The following is a 15,300-nucleotide window of genomic DNA, read 5'->3' on the forward strand; positions in this document are numbered from 1 at the left end:
GGACCCGTCGTCCTGCGAGCCAGGATGCTCTTGGGTCCGGTGGCCTTGGCGTTGGAAGCTTTGCCACTGTCTGGTGGTGGGGTCCTGGGAACAGCCCTTACTCGGGATGATTTTTCACCCCTTTCAGGGGAAGGCCGTGTTGTCAGACGGATCAGGGCTGTCTTACAACGTATGGGAAAGGCGGAGGCTGTTCACTGTGATTCAGGGGCGTCTTTGCTTGTCGAGAACCTTCTAGGAATAGTCAATCAGTAACACGGCTGTCTGTGGCTTTGCTGGGAGCTGTTCCGGATGACAAGCGTCTCATCGCCAAACCTGGCCCACCCTAAACTGGTCTGGGTGCTGGAGTCTTTCCTGCTTGCATGTGCGCACTTGCTCGGAGCCCTCGGGGTTTACAGGTTGCCTTTTAGGTGAGGCCTATATAAAGCCATTTATAGCGTCCCCGCCCGGATATGGCGCTGTGCCCACCAATGCTGTGTCATGCTGTGAGCCCCTGGGGCGGGGTGAGAGCTGGAGGGTGCAGCCTTTCAGCCAGGAAGCCTCCCCTCCCACCTCCTCCCCACCTCCCCAGTAACTTTGCACCCATTTGCTGGAGGACAGGGCCTATTGCTTGGGACCTTGTCCTGTTCTTCCCAGGTTCCCCAGAAGATGAATCAGGCAGTGCAGACTGGCCTCGGACTAAGTTTAAAGTGAGAGGTGGCGAATCTCCAGGGTTGAGAGCAGGAAGGGGGTGGGGCGGATAAAGGAGTTGGTTGCGCAGAGGATGCCAGGGAAAATCAAGGAAGCTGCTCTCTCTGCCACTGGTTCACTCCGGACACTCCCTTCACAGGGAGCAAGTTGGAGGTGGACTTTAAGTACCTTAGCGGGCGGTTTCGCAAGAGTCAGCGCTCTAAAGAACTTTGGTATCACGGCAACTTTTGACACTCGGGGTGGAATCCGCGCAAAGGAAGTGTTTGCCCGATTATTATTATTATTATTTTGCCTGCTTTATGTTCAGCTCTGATTTCCTTCAGGGCCTGTGCTCATTTGAAAGGTCGCCTTGGTTTATCCATGTTTCAGTTAACTGTAGGCGGGAAAGAGTTCTTCAAAAACAAACGCCACTCCTGCGTCTTTCCTGGACTCCCAGGGGCTGGCGAAGCCGGTATTTATTATGGGGCTGCTTTTCATCCCCGCTCTCTGGATCGCAAAGGTCGTTACTTACTGCGTGTGGGAACAACTTAAGCAAAAGTGGGTCTGCATGCTATCCTAAGAGTGCAACAATCAAGGCTGGAAACCGGTCGATTGATTAGTGACTCGGTGTCAAAGAACCTGCCCCTTTTATTAGTGTCCCATTTATTAGGGTTGGCACCGAGGTCCAAATTCTAGCCAGGGCCTGCCTCACCAACTTCAAAGCAGTGAGCACAGAGCCCTGCATCCCGGCCCACCTCGGTTTTAACGCTGGGGTGTGTGTGGGGGGAGCACCTAGCAACACGCGCCCTGGCAGAAGCGCGGATCCGAATAAAAATAAACGGAGACCGGAATGTCAATCGAAGAGCTTTGCGTGAACCAGGAGCCTGAACACCTTAAAAAAAAAAAAAACCCAAACCGCAAGCCATTAAAAAAAAAAAACAACCACCAAAATCCACCCCCAAAACCCAAACGCAGCAGCCGGGGAGCCAGCTCCGCAGGATCCGTGCACGCCTGGCAGGGGTCTCCGGCGCCCGCAAGGTGGGGGGAGCGCGGCGGCGCCCGAGAGCGTGCCCTGCCCGCAAAAGTTTGCACGCCGGGGCCGGGCGCCCGCCTCCCCGGGCCCTCGGCAGCGCGCGCCGGGCTCCAGGTGCCGAATTCCTGAGCTGCCGGCGCGGCCCGGCCCGGCCCGGCCGCCTCCTCCCCGCACCCCGCGCGGCCGGGGGAGTCGGAGCCGGGGCGCGCGCGGCGGTGAGAGGGGGCCCCGGGGGTGGGGGCGCCCGGGAGGGGGGGTCCCCGCGGCCGCCGCAGAGCCCGGGCGGGGCTGCGGGCCGCGGGGCTCCGGGGGCGGGAGGCCGCGCGCGCTCCCCGGGCCGCAGTCGGCGCGGGCGCGGGGCGGGGCGGGGCGGGGCGCGGCGCGGCGCGGCGGCCGGGGAGGCGGCGGGCGCTCGGCACAGCCCCGGGGCCGCCGCCTCGGCCCCCTTCCCGCGCGCGCGCGCGCGCTCCCGCTCGCCCGCCCGCCCTCCCCCGGGCGCATCACGCGCCCGCCGCCGACACCCGTCGCGGGGCCCGAGCGCCGGATTTATCCTTCACGTGACCCGAGGGGGGCCGGGTGGTTGGCCGCGGCCCGCGGGGGAGCGCGCGGGGAGGGCGCCGGGCCCGCCGTTGCCCGGGCGACAGGCCCCGCCCCGCGGCCGGGGGCCGGAGGGGCGGGCGGCGGACGTCAGCGCGTCAGCCGGGGTTTTGCGCTTTGATTGACAGTTGCCATAGCGACCGGGTCGGTCGGCCGCCATTTTGTTGGTTAGTTTTTTTTTAAACCCTTTCGCTTCCCGCCCGAATAATAATAAAAAGCCCCATTGGAGTGAGGCGGGGGTGGCGGCGGCGAGAGCGGCGGGGGGATCCGGGGAGGCTGCTGCTGCCGCCGCCGCTGCTGCTGCTGTGCCGCTGTCGCCGCTGCCGCCGCCGCCGCCGCTGCTGTGCCGCCGCCGCCGGCGCGCTCCGGCCGGGCTGTGGGAGCGGACGCCGCGCGCGGGGGTGCGGGGCCGCCGCCGCCGCCGCTGCCCCTGCGGCCGCCGCCGGCCAGCGGGCGGGCCCGGTGTGAGTGCGCGCGGGGCTGCGCGGGGGCGAGTGCGCGCGCGCGTGTGTGCGGGTGTGTGCGTGTGTGCGGGCGCGCGTGTGTGCGTGTGTGTGTGTGAGTGCGTGTGTGTGTGTGTGTGAGTGAGTGTGTGTCGGTGCGCGGACTCGGGGGCGGGCGGTTGGGGCTCTCCTGGCCGCGCCGCCGCCGCCGCCGCCGCCCGGGCCCGGCGCCGCTCGCCGCTCGCCGCTCGCTGCGCAGGGCCGGCGCGCGCGCCATTTTGTGCCATTTCCCGAAGGCGGCGCGGGGGAAGGAGGCGCCGGCCGCGGCCGCCCCGGGGCCCGGGGACTGCGGAACTCGCCGCTGAGGGGGCTGCGGCCGCCCCGGCCCCGGGCTGCGGCGCGGCGGCGGCGGCGGCGGCGGCGGCGGCGGCGGCCCGACGCGGCGACCGGCGAGGGAGCGGCGCGAGCGCCCCGCCAGCGGCCCGGTGAGTGTCCGGGGGCCCGGCCGGCCCGGCGCGGCCCCGCCCGGCGCCCCCGCCCGCGGCCTGGACGGCGGGGCCCGCGCGAGGCGGCGGCGGCGGCGGGCGGCGGGCGGGCGGCGGGAGGGACCTGCCATTTTAGGAGGCGCCGCCGCGGCCCGGGAAAGTTGCGGCGGCGGCGGCGGCCGGGCCGGGCCGGGCCGGGCGCGCGCGGCCTCCCGGGAGCCGGGGCCTGGGGGCCGCGGGCAGCGCCGGCCCCGCTCTGGCGGGCCGCGCGCCGGGGAGGAGGGTGTCGTCTTCCTCCTCCTCCTCCTCTTCCTCCTCCTCGCCCGCTGCCCCCAGCTCCTCCCTCGTCCCTCCTCTCGGTGCCCCACCGGTGCGGCTTCCCCGCAAGGACAATGCCCGGGCGCGGGGCGCGGGGCGCGGGGCGGCGGCGGCGGGGAAGGTCGGGGGGCCCTCCCGGGGCGGGGGTCCCTGCGCGCGCGCGCGGGCGGCCCCCGGGGCGCCGCGGGGCCCCCTCCCCCCCGAAGTTGTGCCGGCCGCCCCGCGCCCCCCGCGGGCCCCCGAGGCCGCCGCCGCGGCCGGGCGTGTGCGCTCCCAGCGCGGAGCCCCGGGCCCGGCCGCCAAACTTCGCGAGTCTATTTATAGGCCCGAGCCCCCTCCCCGCCCCCGCGCCGCCGACCCCGGCGGGGCTCCCCGGCCGCGAAGAGTTAACAGGGGGAGAAATTCCGGGGTGCTGCTGCGCGCGCGCCTTCTTGGACCCGGGGTGCGGCCCATGCCGATTTTTTTTTTTTGGGTGCTGGTGGGGGGAGAGGCCTTCAGCATCTCTCCTCTCCCCTCCACCCTGCAAAAATTCCCACCCCGCCCCCAGCTGTCAGCCAAGCCACCTTGTCAAGGTGGATTCACGCCCATGGCGAGGGTGGGACCGGCCGCCCAGGGCCCCCCTGGCCTGGCGGTGGCCGGCGCACCCCAGCCGCTAGGGACTGTTACCCATTTTACAGATGGGCAGACTGAGCCGTGACTCATGCAAGGTCACACAGCTGGGACTCCCGGAGCCGGGCTGTAGCCTGCCCCGGTTCTTAATCACCAGGTTAGACCTCATGATTCTCAGCCCTGGCACATTCGGAGTGCTCTGTGGGCAAATGACTAAGGGCTCCGGCCCCGGAGAGGGCGCGCGCTTCTTCGTGCTCAGAGTGGAATCGAGTTGGTGCTTTGCCCACGTGGGAAGGAAGGATTTTTGTGATGAGGCTCCGGTGATGCTGTCAGTTTCTCCCTCTCGGGGTCACACTCTCCCACCCCTCAAAAAAAAAAAAAGACAAATTTTTTAATGGAAAGGTGCAGCTTTAAGGCATCATTAAGGTATTGATGAGTCATAAGAAAGTTTTGTGTCAAGTTATTCTTAGTCCTTTTTTTAAATTTAAATGTTTGAATACCTGGATTTCCTCTGTGACCTTCTGTCTACATATGCAAACTGCTTCAGAACGGATATATTTAAAATGTTGGCTTGGGACTTTTTTTTTTTAAATAACAATTCCGGTAGCCTTTTTTTCCCTTTATTTTTCATATCGATTATTTGGCTGCGTTAATAGAAAGATTGTCTGCAAATAAACTATAGATGTGAGACGACTAAAAATTTGTGAGACGAGGACTAAAATTTCAAGTGCTCAGATTTGAGACTGAAGAAGATAGTTTCAAAGAGATGGGCGTTAAAAAAAGTTTGTTTGGTTATAGTTCCGATTTTAAAAACACGTTAGGACTTTCTTTGCCGGTAAAGACCCCAGTGCTCTGAGAGTTGTAGTGAGGGGTGGGCTCCAGGTTCATTGAGGCTTCAGGCCATGTCTGCGGGGGCCCTCGGTGAAATGGAGTAGGACGGTTGCCGTTGACCCCAGCAGGCCTCAGCGCAGGTGGTGGAAGCATTCTAGGAGGAGTGGTCACTCCTGGACCTGTAAGGGGAGGGCACATTCCTCTAAAACAACGATTAAAAAGGACTTTAAAAGTGAGGCAATAGAGGCGACAGAGAGGCCGGTACTGGGAGGCTGGCGATGGGCTAGGTCATCTGCGTGAGAGCTTTCTGACAGCCAGGAGTCCGGGGTTCAGTGCAGGGAGGCAGACTCGAGCATTGTAAGGTCCCATTTTGGTGGGACCTGTTAGAAACTTAAACACAAAATTACTGTGTTGCTGGGGATTAGAAAGTGGACGAGTCCCGGCCCCAAGTTAAGCGACAGCGTGGTGGGGGAGGGCGCCTGCCTTGCGTGTGTCTGACCCGGGTTCCGTCCAGGGTACCCTGTATGGCCACCTGAGCCTGCCAGGAGGGACCCCAGGCCCTGAGCTCAGTCTGGGTGAAACCCTGAGTACTGCCGGGTGTGACCACCCGAAACCAAAAAAAAAAAAAAAAAAGTGAATAAGTTAGTGTACAGTCTTTCAGGGGTACGAACAGTCAAAACTAAGAGACATTCTCTTGTCTTTCAGTGCTGTGGCCTGTTTGGGGATATGAATAGTAAAGAAGACTCTTGTTTAGATTTTCTTTTCCCCCTGAAGAGTATCGCCTGGCCTCTGCTCCTTAGTTATATTTATGAAGTTACTGTGTTTATGATTTAAAGATAGGGAGTGGTAAGTGTAGCAACTGGTACTTAAAGACTTTTTTTTTTTAACAGTGTCATGAAAATTTCTGCCAAGGCAAGAACTTAAGATAGCTTGTTGTAACACATGACTTTTGGCATTTATTGTTTTCAGACTATACAAAAGAACGTGCTATTTTTGCGTTGACTCTTGAAGTGCTTCTTGAAAACAATTAAAATACAGGCTTAGAAATTTAGGTGGCTCTGGTGTGTTTTCATGTGGTCGTAGCATGGTTTGCTAGGACCTAGGAAGAAAATTAGGAAGCAAGAAAGTACTCTGAGTGAGAACGGAATTGAGTGTGCTTGGCTTAGTGCCCAGGGGTGTCTCCTGCTCTGGGATAGTCGGAAGGTTCCTCTCTGCTGTGCCGGATCCCCCTCCTGCAGACCCTCACACACTCCATCTTTTCTTCTCGAAGGAAACCATCAACCCAGAAAGATGCCCAAACTTCTAGAGTCCTTGTAGTTTGTAGGCAGTCTGATTCTTCTCTCCTAGAATTTTAAATGTTGTTTAGTAATTTTCTGTTTATTGGCAGTTTAGGGTGTGAAGAAACTACTTGCCATGGAGGGTCTTGGTGGCTTTCTTTCCAAATACTCATGTCTCTTGTATCTAGAAGGAAGAATTTTGCTCGAAACAGTTTGCCTTGTCATGGAATTGGGTCACATGTAGGTGTTCGTAGTGGTTATGTATGTAGTTAGGTTAGAAAAACTTCTGCGTATCATTACCTTGATTGTTGGGTTATTTTTTCATGATTGGAGAAATTGTGGTAATCCATAACTCAAGGCTTACACAATTTTGGGTTTAAAAATTTTAGGGGCCTTAAAAGTTTTGTTTGAATAACTTGGGGAAAATTAAATTATTTTAAATTTACTTGAGAGTTTTGGGACCAGAGTGATAATACAATGGGTGGGGTGCTTGCCTTACACAAGGCTGACCTGGGTTTGATCCCCGGCATCCCATATGGTGCCCCGAACCTTGCCAGGAGTAATTCTTGAATGCAAGACCAGGAGTAACCCCTGAGCATTGCTGGGTGTGACCCAAAAGGGGGGGGAGTTTCATTCCCTTGCCCCAGTCAGTACATCTGTGGGAATCACACCTGAGGTCATCAGCAGACAGGTTCAGCTGGAGCTTTTGAGTCTGCTGTCACCCTGGTGTGAAAGTGAAGGTTGATGTCACTTGACTGAGTCACTGCTGTGTAAGTTAGGGAACCATTCAAGCCAGTTCCTAACCTGGTGACTCCTTGCAGTCTTCAGTTTCCTGTTGGTGTATGGAAAGTCGTTTGGAAATACTGAATTGTATAATCCAGCTAGTGGTGTGTGTTTTTTTTTTTTTGGCCGCTCCCCGCCTCTTTTGAGCCCCACCCAGTGATGCTTGGCTTGCTCCTGGCTTCCCACTCCGCAATCACCCCGGGCAGGCCGAGCTCGGGACACCAGGGTTCCAACCTGGGTGGGCTGCAGGCCAGGCCAGCGCCCCGCCGGCTGTGCCAGCTCTCCTGCCCCCAGAGGATCGGTTTTTGAAGGTACGTCCATTTGCCTCACAGTACCGATTTCCAGTGCCACGTGAGGGGTTGGAGTCCTTGACGGGAACGAGCTTTACAGTTCAGCCAGCGTCTCAAGGGGTGTGATTCCGTGGCACTGGGCTTTCTGCTGGCCAAGGGCTGGCTTTCTCCTTGGCAGTTGGTCCTCCCCAATTCTCACTCTGGGCAGGGATTGAACTTCTGTTATTTTAGGTTTTGGGCCACACTTGATTGATGGTGCTTGGGGCATTGTGTGGGGCTGGAACTGGGTTAGCTGTGTTCGAGGCAAGCACCTCGCACTTGCCTCCGTGTTGTCTCTGCAGCCCTGGCAACTCTTACTATTACTATTTTTACTTATTTTTTTTGCTTTTTGGGTCACACCTGGCAATGCACAGGAGTTACTCCTGGCTCTGCACTCAGGAATTACTCCAAGCGGTGCTTGAGGGACCATATGGGATGCCGGGTTGGCCTTGAACCTGGGTTGGCTTCGTGCAAGGCAAATGCCCTACCAGCGGTAATATCGCTCAGGTCCCGCGACTTTTATTTTTAATCCCACTCAGGACCTCAGTCCTGGGAGCAGTCAGGATCCCTTTGGCACATGTGTATGGCTGGGGCTTGAGCTCCTTTATTTTGATTGTTTTGCTTTTTGGGTCACACCCAGCGATGCTCAGGGGTTACTCCTGGCTCTGCACTCAGGAATTTCTCCTGGCAGTGCTCAGGGGACCATATGGGATGCTGGGAATCGAACCGGGTAGGCCACGTGCAAGGCAAACGCCCTACCCGCTGTGCTATCGCTACAGCCCCTGAAACTTGAACTCTTGACCTTGCTTGTAAGACAAGTGCTTTAAGCCACTGACCTAGATGGTGAAGATTTTTTTTTAAAACAAGTTTGTATTACTGTAAAAGTTTTAACAAGGTATAAAACTTTCTGCTAGAGGTACCCATACTCATGAGTGACAAATAACATATAAAAGAGTAAAATGTATTTTTTATCTTTGATGAATTGTTACATTTTATTTCACCTTAGTGGAAATACTTAAATTGTTTGTCAACTGGTTTAACACAGATTGAAACTGATTATCAAAATTACTTTTATTTTAAATATCATTATTGTTCATTGGGCTGGAACTATATAGCACAGCGGGTGGGGCGTTTGCCTTGCACGCAGCCCACCCGGGTTCGATTCCTCCGCCCCTCTCGGAGAGCCTGGCAAGTTACTGAGAGTATCCCGTCCGCATGGCAGAGCCTGGCAAGCTACCTGTGGTGTATTGGATTGCCAAAAGCAGTAACAAGTATCACAGTGGAGACGTTACTGGTGCCCGCTGGAGCAAATCGATGAACAATGGGACTACAGTGCTACTGTTCATTAATTAGCATGTTCCAGCCCCCCAAGTACATACAACTTTCAATTATGAGTTGATTCATTTTTTTTTTTTTCATTTTAAAGGCATTTGTGGATGAACTGCGATTTTAGTGCAAGTATTTTGGGTAAAGAAATGCTCAGACTGCCCCATCCACCCCAAATCGGCTTGCTTGCCAGCAGGGAAATGTGGGACAGTGCCTTGCAGACCTGGAATCTCAGCAGTCTTCTTGTTCACGGCCCAGTGACGCACTGTCATTCTCAAAGCATCAGTTTCTTTATCTGTAAAGTGGGGGTGCTGGTAGGCTGTGTAGGATGTACATACAGATGGAGGTGGTGCATCTCCGTTTCCTCCTTTCAGACTCTCATTTGTTTGTACTCGCTCTTCAGAAGACCTCCCAGGCGTCGGGGCTCGATAAAGGACCCGAACATACTTCCTTCCAGGACTCTGCTGCTTTTCGCAGCCCGTAGTGCAAAGTGCTCTATGGGTTTCAGTTTTCATGGGTTTCCTGTCTGCTTCTCTACCTGTTGGGCTGTAGGGTCCATCTGGACAGATGTGGTTCTTGCTCACAAGGGTGGCTCCAGAGCCTGTCCTCTCTGGGGGCGCTGTCTGTGGCATGACGGAAGGGTTTGGTGCCCCTCGAGAGGCCCGCCCTTCAGGTGAGTGTTGGACACCTGCTGCCCCCCCGAGGGTCTGGAGACTGAGCAAGGTACCGCAGTGCTGCAGTGCCGTATGCGTGGAAGCTGGTGCAGGAATGGATTCTGGTGTGACACTACCCAAGAGTTGGTAATCAGGATTTCAGCCTTGCTGAGTTGTTCAGTAGCCAGTGAACAATCACTAATGTTCACTGAAAATTTGAACTGTCTTGTTGTTAATATGTTGTTGTGTGAGTCCTTGTCGAGTTGGTGGCCTAGGGCCACACTTGGTTGTGTGCGGATCAGATTCGGAGGGCTGCTCTTCTGCCCCTCCCCCCACCCCAACAGTACTTGGGCTGCGCCTGGTTCTGTGCTTAGGGGTCGCGCCTGGTGGTGCTTGGGGACCGTGTGAGATGCCAGCATTGACCTCATGCAGGGCAAAGCACTGTGCAGTCTCTTTGGCCACGTTCCTCTTTCATTGGGGGGGGGCGTATCCGGTGATACTTGGGTCACTCCTGGCTCTGTACTCAGAAATTACTCCTGGCGGGGCCTGGGGACCAAATGGGATGCCGGGGATTGAACTCAGGTTGGCCACGCATGAGGCAGGCTCCCTACCGCTGTGCTGTTGCTGGTCCCAGAGTTCTTTATTTTTTGTCTTTAGGTTTTTGGGCCACACCTGCCTGCCCCCTCCAAGGCCACGCAGTGTTGGGGATTGCACCCAGGCCTCCCACGTGCTTTGGCATGTGCTTAGTTTAACTCCCTCTGGCTTGTAATCATATGATTCTATATGATGAAACCTCCCCCAGCAGTGCTCAGGGATCACTCCTGGTGGGCTCAGAGCATGTGTGGTGCTTGGGATTAAACCTGTGGGTCCTATGCAGGCCAGGCCGTGCTGCTTCTGCCCTCCCCGCTGCGCTACTTTCCGGCCGCCTGCCTTGTCCTTCCTCTTAGCCACATCCTTGGTCCGTAGGGGGAAACTTTGGGGACTCATTAGCACAGGGCTGGATGTGTGTTCTGACTGTTGACTAGCGTGGGTAGGTTAAAAAGTTGATTTTTATGTCTGTAACCGAAGGCCAGTGTGGCGCTTGGTGGAACTCAGTGGGGATGACCCCGAAGGAGGCTGACGGCGGGGGAGATGGTTCTTGGGTGGTACAGAAGATTGTTTCACTGGAGGAAAGGAGATTAGTAGGCTCTCACTCAAATTTCGTGTTTGGACTTCTCTGTGGTCACTCTAGTAGAGGTGAGAGCATCGGGAAGTCTAGGGAAATGTACCATAGCTGATGTCCTGGCACGGGGGAATAAAATAAAATATTGAAGTCAGATGGGGGATTCAAATTAAAAATCCTTAAGTTATTGGGGCCTGGAGAGAGTACAGAGGGTAAGACACTTGCCTTGCATGCACCCGAAACAGGTTTGATCCCCGGCATCCCATACGCTCCCGAGTGCAGAGCCAGGAGTAACTCCTGAGTATTGCCGGGTGTGGCCCAGAAACTTAAAAAAAAAAAAAAGACCCTATAAGCTTTCTCCTCCCCAAACTTAAGTCTTTAATTTTGAGTACCCTGAGTGGTGCTCAAGAGGTACAGGGACCTTCCAGGGTTTATTACACTCTCGCTCTTGGGGCTTGGCAGGACCCAGCCGTGTGGTTCCGGAGATGAGATGGGGAGGAACTGCGTGCAGGGTCGTGCCTTAGCCGCCCCCTCCCCATCCTTACTGACATCACATCCCATGTGCCCACATCTTGGGCAGTACAGAGAGAGCCAAGCTTTGGTGACAGTTGAAGGAGTGACGATTGCAGTAACGGGACAGTTGAGGATACAGTTGACCCTTGAGCAACACGGGGGTGAATTGCACTGCCCTCCCCTTCGGGGGCTTTTTTCTGTTTCCTGTTCCTCCATTCTACCGACTTGCGATGGTGTTTGGATGCATTTGTTGTGGGCCGTGGGAGTGGACATGGACTCAGAGGGGCTGGTGGCCCAGAGTGGTATTGTGGAAGGGCGTTTGCTGAAACCAGGTCCGGCTCAGAAATCGAGGAGTGACCCCTGGGCCCCGGGGGGGGGGGTGTCAGGGAGTGCTGGGGCGGGGGGAGCCGTCAGCACCCTGACCTGTGGGCTGCAGCCAGGCTCTCTGCTGAGGCCCCGAGGGAACTGTGTAGAAGGGAGAATTGCTGCAGCCCAAACTTTCCATCGGTGCAGGAAGCAGTGACCTGTCAGTATTAAGGTGCGAGGCGGCCAGTGAGGAACTGCACGTCTGGAAAGGGAATGGCCGAATCGGAAGAAGACTGGCCAAACATGCAAGAGTTTATTCTGGGTGTCTCATGAATATGGCAAAAATTAATAGCCACATTTATTTCTTATTTGCTTATTGAGAGACAGTTGTTTAAGAAGCACCTCTGTTGTGATTTATCGAGCACCTACTACTGGCAGGTCCTGGGACTCAGTAGCGCAAAGGCGCTACATCCCACTCTGTGTTTGGGTGGGGATGGGCTTTGAAGTCTCTAGAGTACCCTAAGAGCATGGGTTCCTTTTTGGGGTGTGGGAGAGTGAAAACAGATTTATTGGGAAGTACACAGAGGCAAGGAGTGAGCTGAGATTCGTGCGTGGGCTTCTCCAGAGCGGGGAGAGCCTGGAACTTGTGTCTCAGGCTGGGTCGCTGGGGGGGTGCCTGGGTTCTTGCACTTATGCACTGCAGAGCTCAAGGAGGGTCTTGAAGAATCAGTAGCGGCAAAGGTTTCTGCACGTGCAGTGACCGAGAATTAATTCCAAATCGCGTGATCAATCCAAGGTGCTTCTGGCGGCACCCGTCCTTGCTGTTCCTCAGGTGAGTGGGGTCGTGCGTGGGCAGGTTTCGGGAGCTCTGGCCCGAGTGGGCGTGCCTCTGCAGTGGGCGCGCCCTGGAGGCTACAGCACCGCCCTGCTTCTTGCTGTGGCTTTTCGAAGGCCCGATTTTGGGTCTTATTTTCCAGTCACTTGCCAGTTAACTTTGGATGAAGCTTCTCTGGGGGGTGTGAGCAGTACTCCGGATCTCGAGACAGTGTGTGTCTGCCGCGCACTTCCCTTGATTCATCATTCCTTGGGAAGGGGAATGCAGTTTCTTTGGTGTTTTTAGGTCATCTTTACATCCCATTCATTACGGAGACATTCTCTCTTACAAAAATTGTTCCCTAAAGTTTTCCTAAACAGCTATGGCAAGAAAATTAATAGGTTATCATTTAATATTTTATAATCTAATTTCCGTTTTTGAATTTCTGTGTAATGGTTCCAGAGTCCAGCTCAGAATCTCGGTAAATCTAGGTCTGTTTAGCTGGGAACTGCCCTGGAGGCCCGCGGTCACTCAGCAGGACGAGGAGCCGTGCAGAGGGAGAGACGGAAGCATGGAGGGCGGCAGCTCGAGGCGGGGGGTGCTGGGGAGACCGCCTGAGTGGGACAGAACCTAGGGCATCCAGGGAGGGCCAGGAAAGTACCTGGGAAGTGCCGCAGAGGGGGGGTGGGAGGGGCTGGCCCTTTGCAGGTGCGCTGTGCTGATGTCCTGACCTCGAGGCCAGCCCCAGTGGCCGGCTCCGGACTTGAGCTTGGAGCTGGACTTTGGGGGCTCCTCTGGGCATGTGCTAACCTTGGGCAGGGCAGCCCCTTCCTGCCCAGCCCTCCCCTCGCCCTCCCATCTCCCTGGGTGCTGCCTTCACAGTGCTCCTCGCAGCTGGTCTTTTTTTTTTCTTTTTCAGTGCTTATTTGATTAATTCTCCCTGGAGAACAGGGACATTGGTGTTCTGCTCCCTCTTCCCATCTCGGAGATTGGCAAGTGTTTGGCACATTGAAAGCACTAAATAAATGTTTATTGATGAATCAATGAACTACTTATTTTGATATTTACTGGTTGGGCTCAAGGACCAAAGGACTATCGGGAGAATGTCTTTGTGTTAGGAGTAAGAGCCGAATAGGGAATATAGGAGCTTTGAGGGAAAAAATGATTGATAAGAATAAAGATTGGGTTGGATTCTGTGTGATTAGGAAAAAGGCAGCGTACTTATGCAAGACCGTTCACTGAGGGGCTAGGGAGAGTGCAGTGGCAGGGCGCTTGCCTTGCGTTAGCTGTTCTCCAGCACTGCCAGAAGTAATGCCTGAGCACAAGCCAGGAGTAATCCCAGAGTACCATCAGGTATGGCAGTGCCGCCGCCCCCCCCCCCCTACAAAAACAAAACAAAACAAAACTGTTTACCGTGGAAAACTTTAGGAGCCCAGTATTGGGACTGTGATGTAGGAAGGTGGTGCTTTGTGTCCTAAAGGGGAGTGTGCTGTTGGTGTATTGAACTAGATTCAGTCCCCAGTGCTCTGAGCATTTGGAAGCATTTTAAATTGGAGGGTAAGTGCTGGAGTGAGTGGCCAGTGAGGATTGGCCTTGCATGCGGCCGACCCGGGTTTGATCCCTGGCATCCCATATGGTCCCTTGAGCACCACCAGGAGTAATTCCTGAGTGCAGAGCCGGGAGTGACCCCCCTGAACATTGCTGGGTGAAACGCAAAAAAGAAAGAAAGAAAGAGGAAGGGAGGGAGGGGGGAGAGGGGAAGGAAGTGAAAAGGGAGAAGAATCAGCCTGGATGTTCTTCATGGTTCCTAGCCCTTGGCAGGAGGAGCATTTTCCACCCCCAGGGCTGTGTGAAAGTCCAGGCCCCCCACCCCCCTCCGTTAGGCACACTGTAGCTTAGACTGCTTAAAAAGTGACAGGACACAGAGGGAAGTGATTTGTTCAGATGCTTCTTCCCCCCCCCCCCCCCCCCCGCTTTGACTTTTCCTTCAAGTTCAGATGCTAGGACAAGAGTGTTTTTTTGTTTTTGTTTTTGTTTTTGGGTCACACCCGGCAATGCACAGGGGTTACTCCTGGCTCTGCACTCAGGAATCACTCCTGGCGGTGCTCAGGGGACCATACGGGATGCTGGGATCGAACTCGGGTCGGCCGAGTCCAAGGCAAATGCCCTACCCGCTGTGCTATTGCTCCAGCCCCTAGGACAAGAGTGTTTGAGGGAAATTCCGTGGCTGGGTGTTCAGAAGAATGGTTCTCGGGCTGGAGAGAGTACAGAGGGTGGGGTGGGCTATTTTTCTTGCGGCCACCTGGGTTTGATATCCAGCACCGCATCTACTCTCCCCCTTCTCCGCCTGAAGTGATTCCTGAGCATAGAGCCGGGAGGAAGCCCCCAGCAGCCTCCCAGGCTGAAGAGATGGTCCGGGGGTTAAGGTACTTGCCTTGCACGTTGTTGGTCCTGTGTGTGCACAGAACCAGGAGTCAGCCCCCAGCACTGTCCGCTGGGTCCGCTGTCCCGGCCCGTCCCCGCCAAAGAAGGATGACTTCGAAGGTCAGGGGAGCTGTGTCTCTGCGTTGCACGGCGAGTTGCGGGGGATTCCTGGGCCCTGCCCTCCTGGCGCTTGCCTGCTTGTCTCGGGGAGAGGCCCGAGAGTCCAGCAGAGCCCTCAGCCGGGGCCTCTGTGCCTCCCAGCCTCCCGCCCTTAGTGAGTTACCAAATTTTGTTTTGGTGGAGACATGACATTTTTAAGCTACGCATTGGTTTCTGGTCACATAGGGGCTGGCGGGGCCTGATAGTCTGTGCGGTATTTTGTAATGCCAAAGCAAAACGAATACTCAGAACTTCAGCCGGTTGCACAAAGAAAGTAAGTTTATCGAATCAGTTGTTTTCTTAAAAAGTAATCTAATTATAGTAAAAGTAGTTGCTAAGAATTGATTTTGAGGAAGGGTCAGGCACTATATCTACTGGTCATAAGTCATTTTAATATTCTGAGAAACCCTGTGAGGTGGCTGGCCGTATCTTTGTTTTATAAGTTAGATAACTGAGGTGTTGAGAAGTAAATTTGCTTGATTCTGTATGCTATAGCACTGTAGCTTTGTCATCCTGTTCATCAATTTGCTCGAGCGGGCACCAGTAACGTCTCTGTTGCGAGACTTTACTGT

General features: G+C 55.7%; 1 protein-coding gene across 3 annotated transcripts in view; it reads left to right on the forward strand.

The window, feature by feature from the left end:
• Window positions 1–3,165: 3,165 nt before the first annotated feature.
• Window positions 3,166–15,300, forward strand: part of DYRK1A (dual specificity tyrosine phosphorylation regulated kinase 1A) — a 120,231-nt gene continuing 108,096 nt past the window's right edge. Inside the window, exon 1 of one of the 3 annotated variants that reach the window (XM_055125796.1) lies at window positions 3,166–3,224. The gene's annotated coding sequence lies outside the window, so the exon portion shown is untranslated. The remainder of the gene's footprint in view (window positions 3,225–15,300) is intronic. The other 2 variants (XM_055125797.1, XM_055125798.1) reach the window with 2 other exon arrangements.

This window comes from Sorex araneus, chromosome 2, assembly GCF_027595985.1.
Source record: "Sorex araneus isolate mSorAra2 chromosome 2, mSorAra2.pri, whole genome shotgun sequence".
Taxonomy (NCBI): Eukaryota; Metazoa; Chordata; class Mammalia; order Eulipotyphla; family Soricidae; genus Sorex; species Sorex araneus.